At 39.2% G+C, this 14,140-nt stretch overlaps 1 protein-coding gene across 19 annotated transcripts in view; it reads left to right on the top strand.

Moving 5' to 3' along the window:
• lrrc7 (leucine rich repeat containing 7) overlaps positions 1-14,140 on the top strand; it is a 607,301-nt gene that overhangs the window by 80,089 nt on the left and 513,072 nt on the right. The window lies entirely within an intron of this gene.

Raw genomic sequence — 14,140 nt, 5'->3', positions numbered from 1 at the left:
TTATTTCATACTATTGTATTCATGGTGTGAAATATAAACGCTATGTCTTTTGAAAAAGCTTTGACCAAGGATTATTTGGTTGGTTAGCACTTCATAATTTTCCTTTTATGAAGCTGACATTCTATCCAGCAGCATGTACTTTATAAGGTTTTGACTGTACCTCAATGCTTCTAGCTTCATAGTTGGAGGAAAAAGTATCAGATTTTTTAAACTATTCATAATTGAATGTAGTTATGCGCTGAAAATTGCCATCATTATAGAATTTTTCTTGGTGGATAGTGGGGAGTGTTAGCTGTTTAGGAAATAAGGTCAAAGACATGTCCTGCCTTTTCAAGGACTTATTTGAGCAAAATCCATATCTAGGTCAATTTTCCTCCTCCACCTTTTGTATGACAGGGCAATACTAATGGACGAACAGAGCCATTGAATAACATTGCTTATCTTAATTTTTAATTTAAAAAGCAAAAATGTTGGTTTGTTTATGAGAAGAATTCTGTAACTACTTGTCTCAATATCTATACCATTACTTTCTTATTTGAGGACTAGATTCTTCACTGGTCGGAGAAAGTGAACAAAAATGAAATAGCTTATTTTAGTTTTAATGGACAAATGGGCTGTTTAGCACTGTTATTGATCAATAATATTGCAGAGTCCATTTAATTATTCTATCATTGCTCATATTAAGTTGTCATATTTAAAGATCTATTTCACAGCATGAATTTAGCTAGTGTCAAATATGGTTAACATTCTTCAAGGGGTGTTTGATCCCTGGTGTGTATGAAGATGTTAAACACGAAGACAGTAATTTTTCAGTGGTGGATCTGTTGTATTGCCTGGATTCTGAGAATGCTCTTCTTTGTTTAGAAAAGCATTTACACTTCTTTGACAGGATATTCCTGGCCCTCCAGGTGAAAAATAGTTTTGTTTTAAATGCATTATTAAGATGTGAACTTCACTGACAAAGCAGGTACATGTTACCCTTCCTTAGTTGGCCTAAAACATGATGTATTGGCACTCGAGACCATTGTTGCAACGGAGTGGTTTTTCAGTGACATCAGACATCAGTTAAACATGACCCATAGTTTTGTGGGATTCCAATCACATATCAACAACAATTTGGATTATATAGTGTCTTTAATGTAAGTAAATGTTTCAAAGCTGTTCACAACAGCATTAGAAAACAGAGTATAATACCAAATCATATAAGCGGATATGTCAGATGACTGCAAGCTTAGTGAAATAGGGAGGTTTAAGGAGGGTCTTAAAGGAAGAAAGTGAAGTTGAGATGCAGAGAGTTATAGGAAAGAATTCCCGTACTTGTGGCCAGGGCAACTGAAGGTATGACCATCAATGATAGAGTATTTGAGATGCACAAGTGTTCAAAATTAGAGAAGAACAGATATCTTGAAAGAAACATGGAAAATACTGGAGGATTGAGGCTGAAGAAGATTGCAAAGATATAGAAGGGTTAAGCCATGGAAAGATTTGAAAACAAACATGGGAATTTTAAAATCAGGACATTGTTTGACTTGGAGCTAATGTAGGTCAGTGAGCACATAAGTGATGAGGGAGTATACCTGCTGCGAGTGAATACAGGGACGGTAGAGTTTTGAATGACTTCAAGTTTAGAGATGAAGAATGTGGGAGAATGACCAGCAGTGGACTTGAATAGTCAAGAGTAGAGGTAGTAACAACTTGAATGATGATTTCAGCAGCAGATGAGCTAAAATCAAACACCGTTACAGCAGTGTTGTTGATGGCGTGAATACAAGGTGAGAAACCTATCACTGGGTCAAATGAGTCAGCCTGAACTAAGAAAGGATGTCAGTTTTTAATCTCCAATAGGTGACCAACCTGTTTCACGTTTTAAAACAACCTGACAGTTCATTGTTATTTCTACTAATACCAACTTTTTAAAAATTCTTTAATTTTTTAAAAGCTGACTTAAAATTACTAAGTAACCAAGATGGGATTTCAGCTCAAGCTCATTGGATAATTAGTCCAGGCCTGTGGATTTACTCAGCCAGTAACAGAATTACTATACACATGTGGAATATAAAATATTGAGAACAATTGCGGTATAATTTCAGTCAATCTCAAGGGTTCAAAAACCTTTGTTAAAAATAATTATAAAAGTTGAGTTTTTTAATCTCTGATATATTTGATTCCATTCTTCTAAAAACACTGATTCTTAACAGAATACGTATGACACTTAACTCCTGTACTGTGGTATCTCCCCTTTGAACTTATGCTTCATATTTGAAACTAGACTGTGAGTGCCAGTGGGCTATTTTACCACACAAGGTGCTGGAGCAGTATCACCACAAGATCCTGCAAATTGGCTGGGAAGAAGGATGCACCAACGCCATCATCTTCAACCAGGCCAACATCCCCAGCATCGAGGTACTGACTACCCTTGATCGGCTATGACTGGCTGGGCATGTCGTCCGCATGACCGACACAAGATTCCCCAAACTGATGCTCTACTCCCCGCTTTGAAATGGCAAGTGAGCCACACATTGACAGAGGAAACACTTGTGATACTCTCAATGCCTCACTATTCCCACAGAATTCTGAGAATCATTGGCCTAAGACCATCAAACTGGAGGAACAGCACCTTGAGACTACTTTTGGGGGGAAAAAATACAAAAGCCAGGTGAAAACAGTGAAAGGAGCATGCTGCCACACCAACTTCTCACCCACCCTTTCCTGCAACCACCTTCTGTCCCAAGTATAACAGAGCCCACGGTAACTGCAAAAGACGGTACAGCCACGTTTGGACTCACCCCAAGAGTGGAAGAGAATCACTCTTGTCTATGAGGGACTGCCAATGATGATGATTTTACCACAGGGGTATCATATGAGAGGCAATTGCTGTCTTGGTCATTCTTCTCAAATATGCACTTCCAAATGGACTATTCGTTGTATCACAAATAGGAAATTTGGCTGACTTCTCATCCTTTTCTTGAGGCAGTTGCTATAACACCTAAATATACTACCGATGTTCCTTAATGCCATTCAGCTGAGATCATCTAACAACTAATAACTACAAACTATTGATTGAACTTGAGAACTTTCTGATCTGTTCATTTTGACTGTAAATGTACGAAATTACTAATTGAATCAACATTAACTGCATCAATATTTTAATACAGTCATAGTGAGTGATTGAATAAAATTATTCCATCACCAACAGTAGCATCACTCATTTCTGATTATTAACATCCAATGAAAATACAGGTCTTTATTCTTATCAGGATAGCAGGATCTATCCGACTCCTTTCCACATTTATTATAACATTTTTTGCCTATGTTTTAAACTGTAAGTTTCAATATTTTTATAACTCAGTAATTTAAATCTATTTGTGCTACCTGTGAACTTCAGCAAGGCGTGATAACTGAGAAATTATAGAAAAGTATATAAAGGAAAATGGTTTTCTCTGTGCATTTGTCAAGATTTTGTAAAATGGTTTCAATTCCTAGGGATTGCATCTGTTTATGGGGCGGTTTAAGCTTTGTTTAAGCATAAGGGTGTAGGATCCTTGATATTATCATTGTGAATGTTATTAGTCATTCAGGAATGGGTTAGAAGTTGAATTATTATTAGGATTTTTGAACAGAATTATTTGACATGTCGTAAAACCAGCCATGGCAGTACAAACCTTGGAACAAGGCATCAGTTCTCTTATGAAGAGTAAAATTTATTGAAAGCCTTCATGCTTTCACACCTGAACATGTAAAGACACAGGATAAATTGGAAACAAAATATTTAAAGTTAGAAAAATGTTTTTCATAAGGAGATGAAAAGTTAGCAGATGCTCAACTGAAGATTGAGCTGAATTTTCACTTTTTTTTAGGTCTGGGTTATTTTTCAGGGAGTTACATGAGGGTGTCCTCTATGGTCCATTGCAAAGCTTCTCATGTAATCTTCCAGTGCTCACTTTATTAATTATGCATTCAGGCTCCATTGTGCTCTTCTCATTCAAACATGCAACAGCAGAGGCAGAAGTGCTTTACTACTTCCAGAATCTTGTTTATTCATTTGGAGGCACCATATTTAAACTGCAGCTGCAAACCACTTCAAATGCTGAAATTAGCACCTTGCTTCAATTAAAGAGAGATGTTAGTGGACAGGGGGGAGGATTGGGGGGGGCACTCTTTCCTGTGGACCATCAAAGTAGGCAATTGCATCAGACACAGCCAGCCTGGACCAAGTTAGTGGCCCAAGTCAGTGCTATTTTATAGATCAAGAGAAATGCACAGAAGTGTCACAAGAAAGTTAATCATCCTTGGCATTCCGCAAAAAGGTAAGTGGCATCAACCTCTGTCTGCTTCCTCACAGTCACGTTAACACTGCCAATGCCACTGCACAGTAACATCACCAAGCCTATGGTCTATTACTCTCATCATTGCATGCATTCAACATTTATTACCTCATCCTTCTAAAGTACTAACCCTTCCTGCCCACACTCACAATGTGGGGAAGATGGCAAGAGAGGCCCAAGACCACTCATAGAAGTACTGAGACCTCCATGTCCAGGCAACCAACTAAGTTTCATTATGCTGTGCCACACTGTTCTCCCATTATCACCATTGTTAACCGTTCTTAAGATGCTCAAACTTCAATCAGTTATTGCACAACTGATGATTTTTTTCTTGGAGACACCAGCAGCAATCTTACAGCTACCATTCTAAAGAGGCCAGTCTATCAGCTTCTCTTCAATTTCTGAGGCAGAAGTCTCTGGTTCCTAAGAGCATGCACTGGTAAGGCTAACTCTTACACTTTCCTCCACCTGAAGTACTTTCACCTTATTGAGTTCTCCTTCTAGATTACATCAATGCATATTTCCAAAGCTGATTGAGAAAGAGATGCTCCAGCTTACTGGCACTCAGACCAAGCACCTGCTTTGTTCTGAGCAGTTGATGACCCCATGGTATCAGCTATTAATCACTGTGCAAGTGCACAGTCACAGGAGCAGCAATCAGAGACAGTAAACTCGATCAAAGTTGCAGTAGTACATCAGTGTTACTAGTACAATGCTAGCTCCAGCATGTATACATCTGGCAGTTTGCATGGTCAGTTTGTTGCTTGTATAGAAGGCCAGATCCAACGGAATGTTCAGTAGCCATTGGAAATGCATTCAACTTGTACTCCATTGCTTCAACCAGTGTTGTTCAATGTTATTGGCAAGGTGAGAGGAGGATGAGAAACCTTAACATCACTCTCGATTTCACTTCCTGTCAAGGAGACATGGTCGTGCCAGTAGGCACTAAGACAGAGATGGAACATACACAAACCCTCCAATAATTTCTTCTGAGAACACTCCAGACGCCTTCACCTCCACCCTACCTGCGATCTCCAACCTTGGAGAAGTTATAGCCGAGGAGGGTGAGCCTGCAATTGGGCAGATGTTCTCAGATTGTCTGGGCCCTCCAGCCAAAATTGCCACTGAATTTGTCTGCTTAAATCTTCCAGTCAACAGGGTCCACTACAGCAGGCCAACTCCACCCCAGCTGTGGACTCCAGAACATCACCAAGACTAAATACAAGAGCAAAGGAAAAAAAGTACTCTGAGGGCATATGGATGGCATGATGAGACACCATTGTGAATACATTTTCACATCTGTAAATATAAATGCACTTTCAATCATCACATATCTGATCAACTGTCATTTTAGCTGCAGGACCTGCTTACATGGCTACCATGTCAGAGTTAGGCAGCCTCTTCAGACATTCCAGAGAGGGTAACAGATATGTTGATGAAATCTTGCTCATCTCTGAGCAGTATATTGGTTACCAGCTGATTTAAGGCATCCTTCAATCGTTACATTCACCACTGCAGCCAAGACTTAGCACTTTATCTTTGTCTTCAGTGATATTCACAGTATTGTGAATGTCTTGTAATAGCATCTTGCCTCCACGTGGGTCTCACACTTTTTGCAACCTTGTATGTGTGATGTGATCATTCATAAATTCACATTTCTCTGGAGACAAAGGTTCATTCTATTGGTGTACTTAGCAAAGCAAGAACCCTCATTCAGATTTGGGTGATGACCAATGCTCGACAACCATCTGAACTCAACCTCACAGTACACCTTGTCCCCACAGAGAAACAAACAAAGAAACTTAGTCTACCCCATTGTGAATGTGTTGATAGTTGTTTTACTTCCTTATTGTATATTTGAAGTTCTGCAAAGATGGCACACCATCCTGGTAGCACTTCTCTGAGTAAGTTCGGACTGATAATCAAGATTCCTCCCCCTCTCACCTTTAGTGAATCCATTTTGTTGCAGTCCCAATAAACCCCATCGTTCTTGCGCTCCCCAGATTCTGATCCAACCTTTTCACTTCATAGTCATATCCTCAATTTCCCCTCTCGGTTTGATTACATTGCCCATACTTAATATCTGCTGTTTGCAATAGTACCTCATTCTCTCTTGTGATATATCAGATTCCACCTTTATATTTGGAGTTAACCCCTTCCTTTGATTATTCCTTCTGCGTCACAATACGATGCATCCTGTCCCCAGTATTGAGTTTCCCACTTTTTGTTACACTTTATAAACTGTCCCCTGATAACCTCCTTTACAGTTACTAACCAAATCGCCAGGACTGACCTTGCCTCTTCTCCAGCGATGTGCACTCCACCCTGGTCAGTCATGTGAAGACAGCTTTGACTGAGCATGACCTGCAAGATTGACTGTGGCCCAATTCCTCCACATACTTGGACCCTGGTTGATCCAAGTGTCTGACCGACAGTGGCAAACCTCCTGCACTGAGATTGGATAATGGGTGGCAGTACCCTCCAGGTCAAGGTGCCTGACTGTCCCTCTGCAGTAAAAGACAAGTCAAGCCAGCGCATACAGGTAGCCACAAGGTGAGTGAGCAGTAAGAATGCAAGCCAGTGGTGAGGCTGTTTTTTTTTTGCTGATGTTGACTTCTAGGGATAAAGGATAGTGGTGATAGTGGTGGTCACTGCCCTAGGAGTGTGCCATGAGATGTTCGAAAAATGTACTTTAAGATGAAAATCCTGAGAAGCAGAGGCCAAGTAACTGCTCTGACTTTCAAGCTGGGAATTGGTCCATCTAGTTTATCACCAGTGCATGGGAAAATCATGAACTGCATAGAAATGAGGCAATATTGACTAATAATGAGATACAATGCATGGAAACAAGGTACTTATTGGTGAAATTATCATCTAGCTGTTTAAACCTTAAGCAGAAAATCAGTTTTATTCTTAATGATAAAAATCATTTCATTCTCATCTTATCCTGTCACTCAAGAATTGGGGATATTCTGTTTTAAGTTCAGATTTCTAGTGTAAAATATTTTACTATTGAAAAGCTGTATTGTCTGACCTGACCTGAAGTCGACAGGTTTGAGTTCCACTTTATAGGCTTGAATACATTCTGTTACATAGGATTTTGGAGTTTATATGGGAAATAATAGATACTGTCCATAATAGGAAGTTGGTGTTATTCAAAACAATAACATAATTAAAAGTCTGGCAGTTACAAACCAAAAGAGCAAGAATTAATTGTTTGATAAGCCAAAATCTAAACCTGGGGATTTGGTTTTCTTTAATAATGCCATATCTTTTGATTTCTTTTCAATGGTAAATATGATTAACATATAATACAGCTCTACTAGATTACAGATCTGCTTCTTGCTGACCAAAATCTCAATGTTAAAATCCACCAAAGCCTCTTGTGGCACAACAGTAGTGCCCCTACCTCTGAGCTGGGAGAGCTAGGCTCAGGTATTACCTGCTCCAGATGGTGTATAATAGCATCCCTGCTTTGATTCTCTAATTCATTAGGAAAATATGTAAAAATACATCAATATGTTCCATGTCAATGAGAGCAAGTATTTACAATATAAGATTGTGATCTCAGTATTTTAGGCTAATTTCTCTGGTTGTCTAGTTTCTCTCTCTGAGCTTCCTCCCTCTTAAACTTTATGCTGATTTTATCCATAAGGTCCGCCTCCTGTTGTCCTGCCCTTTTGTTACCACTGAATTACTGATCATCGACCTTCTCTTCTTGCATCGTAGGTTTGAGTTGATAATGTTAACAAATCTCTCTTGTCAGCTACTGTCCACTTTCTTGTTTAAATCTGCTGTTACCAAAACCCGACCTTCAGTCCATATGTCTTTGCAAACTATTGTCTCATCTCCAACCTTCAGTTCCTCTTTAAAGCCCTTGAACATGTTGTCACCTCCTAAGTCTCTGCCTCCTGTTGTTTTGAATTGTTCAATGTTTATTATATATTTCTGTTGACTACGTACAGTGCACTGTCAGTCAACCTGGTGCATGTGGCTCAAGCAAATCCAACAAAGCACTGAAGCATGAATCTGCAAACTGAGTAAAAGTTCAAGTTCACACACAAACTGGTGAATGCCACCTCTGCAAGTCTGAGGCACAAAACACAATTCCTTCCTTTGTTAGAACTTCAGATGTGAATCCCTCAAATAAGATTTCCACCCTGCCAAAACAGCAATTCCCAGAGTCACAAATGACATTCTAGGTGACAATGACTAAGTAAGGTAATCTTTCTCCTTCTTTTGCAGTTTTTGACAAATTGCTTTCACCATTCTCCTCCAACAAAATAAAAGCAAAGGAGGATGCTCCTCCAACACCTCTCCACAAGGCTGTAGTTGGGTGGGTCTGCAATTGTCTGGTTCTTTTTTTATCTATCCCATTGTAGCCAGAGAACAACTACAAAGTCTTCTGTTCCCAGTCCCACACGTATATTTTGTGTGCCATAAAGACCTTTTCTGCCTCCCCTCCTGCTCCTGTTTCTCATCTGCATGCTGCTATTCTATGACATTATCAAAAAACACGACATCAGTTTCCACATGTGCAATGACAGTGCCCAGTTCTGCCTCCCCACCACTTCTCTTGACCCCTCTGCAGTCTTTAAATGATCAGACTGTTTGACATTCAATACTGAGTGAACAGCAATTTCCTCCAAATAAATATTGAAACAATTGAAGCCGTTATCTTTGTCTACACCCTAATCTTCCTGGCAATTCTATTTATCTCCTAACGCTGACTCAGACTGTTTATAATCTTGGTGCCATATTTGATCCTGAGATGAATTTTCAGCCACATAAACACAGCATCACCAAGAGCATTTGTTTCCACCTCCATAACATCACCCAAGTTTGCCACAACTGAAATGCTCCTGAAACTTGACTCATTTTTTTACATTTGGCTTTAACTATTTTCATAAACTCCTGAGCAGTTTCACGCATTCTAGCCTCTGTTTATTCAAGGTCATCCAAAGGTCTGCTGCCCATAGTCTAAATTGCTTCATCATCCTTGTCACTGCTAACATTCGTCGGCTCCCAGATAAGCTATGCTCACTTTTCAAAAGCATTATATTTGTTTTCAAAACCTGCCATGATCTTGGTCCTCCCTATCTCTGTGATCTGCTTCAGCCACAGTAACCTCAAAAACATCTGTGCTCCTCTCATTTGAAGCTCTTGAGCATCCCAAATTTTTTATTTCTTTATTATTGTTTGCTTTGCCAAGTTGCCAGAACCCCTAAACTTTGGAGTTCCCTCTTGTATTCTCTCCACCAGTCTCCCCCATTTTTCTTGCTTAAAATTCTTCTTAAAACTAACCTCTTTAACTAAGGTTTTGGTCATTGGCCTTAACGTCTCCTAATATGACTTCATAACATGTTCTATTTTATAATGCCATTGTGAATTGCTGCAGATCGATTTATGACATTGAAGGCACCAGATAAATTATAATTGTTGATATTTCATCTACAGGGAAATGGCATGGTGCATCTACACCGTTTTTACTGAGAGTTATTTTCCACATAAAATGAAACTAAATTGGTTTGGATTAGTGTGACAGACCTTCACAAATTTGAGCTTTAGTTTAAATAATTGAACTCGTGTTTTTTGGCTAGAATCAAAACTGAGCCATTGATGTAAAAAAACACTTATTGGTTTACAGCTAGTTTACATCATGTCCAATACTAGTGAGTCATCTTCTATTAGATCCAAAAGCTGAATTGAAGTTATTGGCTCCTTCATAATTCCTGGCAGTACCTTTATATCACAGAATTCCTGAAAGGAATTGCTAGTGTTTGTGTTTAACACAAACCTCCTGTTAGTCTCTTCTTCCAATCCTATCAACATATTCTTTCATACCTTTCTCATGACCTTCTATACTTTTAAGGTAGCATGCTGATACTTCAATACAATCCAAGGGTTCAGTTTGTTATCATCTGTCAACATTTTAGACTGTTCAAAACTACATTCATTAAAAACAAAGTTGTGAAACTGGACAGGCATTTGCCAGTTGAGAAGTCATTATGTAAGCATCCCAAAATAACATTAGTTAAAGCTTTTACCATGTAAATAACTTTTACAGTCAACAATGGAACTATATTCATTTTAGAACCCTAAAGTTTTGAATATCTATTGAGTGGCTGGTCTGATATTTTGATTTGTGCTCATAATGAAGAAGGATATTTGGTTCTGTGGAAAAGAACTTTTAAATTTTTTTTTTCAGTTGAAGACACATTGATCAAGGATGAATTGAAGTTTTATCATGGATAGATACATGTTCAGGGTTACTTTTAATCACCTAAATAACTCGAGTGAAAAATCTCAGGAAACACTGCATAATTGGTTTCACTGTTTATCCATGTTTCTGATGGACTTCTACTAAAGTTACAGCAGGAACTCAAGATATCTCTGTAGGATTTATATCTCAGTATATTTACTCTGCTCCAGTGTTGCATGGAAACTTCACTCTCTCCCTAAAAGTAACAGGTTCCCCATGGGAGACTAATTAGCAACGTTAGATCTCATGGAATACAGGGAGAACTAGCCATTTGGATACAGAATTGGCTCATAGGTAGAAGACAGAGGTGTTGGTGGAGGTTTGTTTTTCAGACTGGAGGCCTGTGACCAGTGGAATGCCACAAGGATCGGTGCTGGGCCCTCTACTTTTTGTCATTTACATAAATGATTTGGATGTGAGTATAAAAGTTACAGTTAGTAAGTTTACAGATGACACCAAAATTGGAGGTGTAGTGGACAGTGAAGAGGGTTACCGCAGATTACAACAGGATCTGGAGCAGATGGGCCAATGGGTTGAGAAGTGGAGTTTAATTCAGATAAATGCGAGGTGCTGCATTTTGGGAAAGCAAATCTTAGCAGGACTTATACACTTAATGGTAAGATCCTAGGGAGTGATGCTGAACAAAGAGACCTTGGAGTGCAGGTTCATAGTTCCTTGAAAGTGGAGTCGCAGGTAGATAGGATAGTGAAGAAGGCGTTTAGACCTTATAGAGGTTTACAAAATTATGAGGAGCGTGGATAGGATAAATAGACAAAGTCTTTTCCCTGGGGTCGGGGAGTCCAGAACTAGAGGGCATAGGTTTAGGGTGAGAGAGGAAAGATTTAAAAGAGACCTAAGGGGCAACCTTTTCACTCTGAGGGTGGTACGTGTATGGAATGAGCTGCCAGAGGATGTGGTGGAGGCTGGTCCAATTGCAACATTTAAGAGCCATTTGGATGGGTATATGAATAGGAAGGGTTTGGAGGGATATGGGCCTGGTGCTAGCAGATGGGACTAGATTGCTTGGGATATCGGGTCAGCATGGACGGGTTGGACCGAAGGGTCTGTTTCCATGCTGTACATATCCATGATTCTATGACTCTAATAATAGCAGAGTGTTTTTTTTTTCCCTTCCCAAGTAGACTAGCATTATGGACTCTATTAAATTGCTCATTTATGAGTACTTTGATGCTGTCAGCATTTTCTGCTCGGAATGGAGTAGGAAGTGCCAAAAACTATTTCAAGTAGCATCTAGAGACAACAGAATTCAGATAATCCACAAAAAAGCAGGTGGATATTTTTAATAGCATGTTGGATTTTTCCTCTTTTCTCACTATCTTCTTTAACACTACTATTATTCCCCTCTCCTGTTGATTGTTTTCATTCAATTCTGGTAATGTGTAATACCATTGCAGAAAAAAGTATGCAGATGCAGTGAACTTCTATCATGTGGGATGCTCGATTCAAATATTAATGAAGGCACTAAAAGAGGCCATTTGGTCTGTTGTGTCTGAGTCAGCTGTCATCTGTATCACAAAAGCATTTTACCTGGCTCCACTCTTCCATTTATTCCTAATAGCCCTGTATTTCTTTTTCTGTTCAGGTAATTGTCCAATTCTCTTTTGAAAATCACAAATGGATATACCTCCACCGCACTGTCCGACATTTTATTCCAGATCCTAACCATTTATTGTGTGAAAACGTTCTTCCTCATGTCCTGTTGCTTTTTTGGCCAACTATTTTACATTGGTGCCTTCTATTTCCAATCCTTCAGATGACTCATAGACTCTCTGATATACACAGCAATAAAGGATGCCATTTAGCCCACTGTGACCAACCAGTCAACAAACATTTGACTACACAAAATCCATTTTCCAGCTCTTGACCCATAGCCCTAGGATTATGGCTACACAAATGAATATCTAAATAATGCTTAAATGTTGAGAGCTTTTGGCTTGATCACTCTTTCAGACAGTGAATTCCAGGTTCTCACCATCCCCTGGTTGGAAAAAAAACAACTCTCTTCTTAGCCTTCTACCTCTTAACTTATATGTATTGACCCCTATACAAATAGGAAAAGTGCCTTCCTAGCCACCCTGTCTGTATGTTTCATAAGCTTATAAACCTCTGTCAGCTCCGTTCTCAAATTTCACTGCACCAAGGAAAACAATCCCAATATATTCAATCTTATCTCATATCTCAGAACTTCCAGCCCAATCAGCATCCTGGTAAATCTGCTGTGCACCCTCTCTGAGAAGAAAGGTTTCTACCCATTTACTGTCTCCAGATTCCTTATGATTTTCATCCCTCTATCAAGTCTACTGTTAACTTGCTCCAAGAGAAGCAATGGAGTGTCTCTAATCTGGCCATGTAACTGAGACTCCTCAATCCTAGAACCAGTCTCTTGAAACTTTACCGCACCGTCTCGAATGCCTTAACATTCTTCCAAAAATGCATGGTCCAGAATTTGACACAATACTGAAAAGGAATTATTGTTTGTGGACTCTAGTGAAGTATATTGTTTTGTAATGGATCTAATTCTCAGTTTCTGTAAAGCTCAGCCAACAAATCCCCTAGTGGTGGCATGTTGCAATTGTGCACTGGGTTACCATTGTCTTCCAATGGTCATCTTTTTCTTTGTTGTGCAGGAGTAAAAGTGGAAGGTTGGAATAAGAGTCCTGTTACTGCTGGTCTGAAGAAGACTGCTTGCATGGTGTAATCAGTTCAGTACATTGTTGAATTTAGGATAGGCCTGAAATCTGAGCCAATTCAAGGACTCTAAACTATTGTGTCTAGATATCCATGGGGAATATAATAAAGGCATTTTCTTCACCAAACACAACAACTTTATACAAGTATGAAATGCAATCTGAATAATGAGACAATCTGCATGGAGCTAGAGGCAATGGAACTTATTTTGCAGGGACCTAATTTCAACAGACAATGCTTGCATGTGGAATTTGTTTAAGATGGTCACACAACTCTGAGGATCTCCCTAAAGAAACAAAGCTCCTACTCTCTTTTCCAAAGTAGGAACATCTTGGTCATATATGCACTGTATTGAAATGGTAAGGGATCCTGTGAGTCTGCCTCCTCTGATTTGCTTGTTCAGCAGCTGATGTTCTGGTTTCCCTTTTCCCTTGGTCATTCACCTCCTCTTTATCCTCCTCTCCTCCCTCCAGCTTAAACTTTCCAGACAGACCACCAATGATACAAAAAGGACATTTCTTGAAGTTTCTAAGAGTTCAAATTCTTGCACAGATGCTTTAGATTTTTGGAAATTGTGCTTTTTTGCTATTTAGACAATGTGATATGAGTGAAATATCTTCCAAACCTTTTGAGCAAGTAGCTGACAATGGCTAAGAATTCCATAAGGACTGCCTCCAATTGTAGTTTATGGGAGGATTGAGCAACTGAAATTGAAAATGTTGTCAGGACATACTTAACCTATGTTTACATTTGTTTGTTATATCTTTGCCTACTTTGGGTAATTGACCACCTAAATCAAACAACTTGAGCTTTCGTTTATCTGACAGTAGGAATAAGTGCTTAA

Source organism: Chiloscyllium plagiosum, chromosome 11, assembly GCF_004010195.1.
Source record: "Chiloscyllium plagiosum isolate BGI_BamShark_2017 chromosome 11, ASM401019v2, whole genome shotgun sequence".
NCBI classification, from domain to species: Eukaryota; Metazoa; Chordata; class Chondrichthyes; order Orectolobiformes; family Hemiscylliidae; genus Chiloscyllium; species Chiloscyllium plagiosum.
The sequence above is the reverse complement of the archived record's forward strand: the minus strand, read 5'-3'. Positions and strand labels throughout refer to the sequence as shown.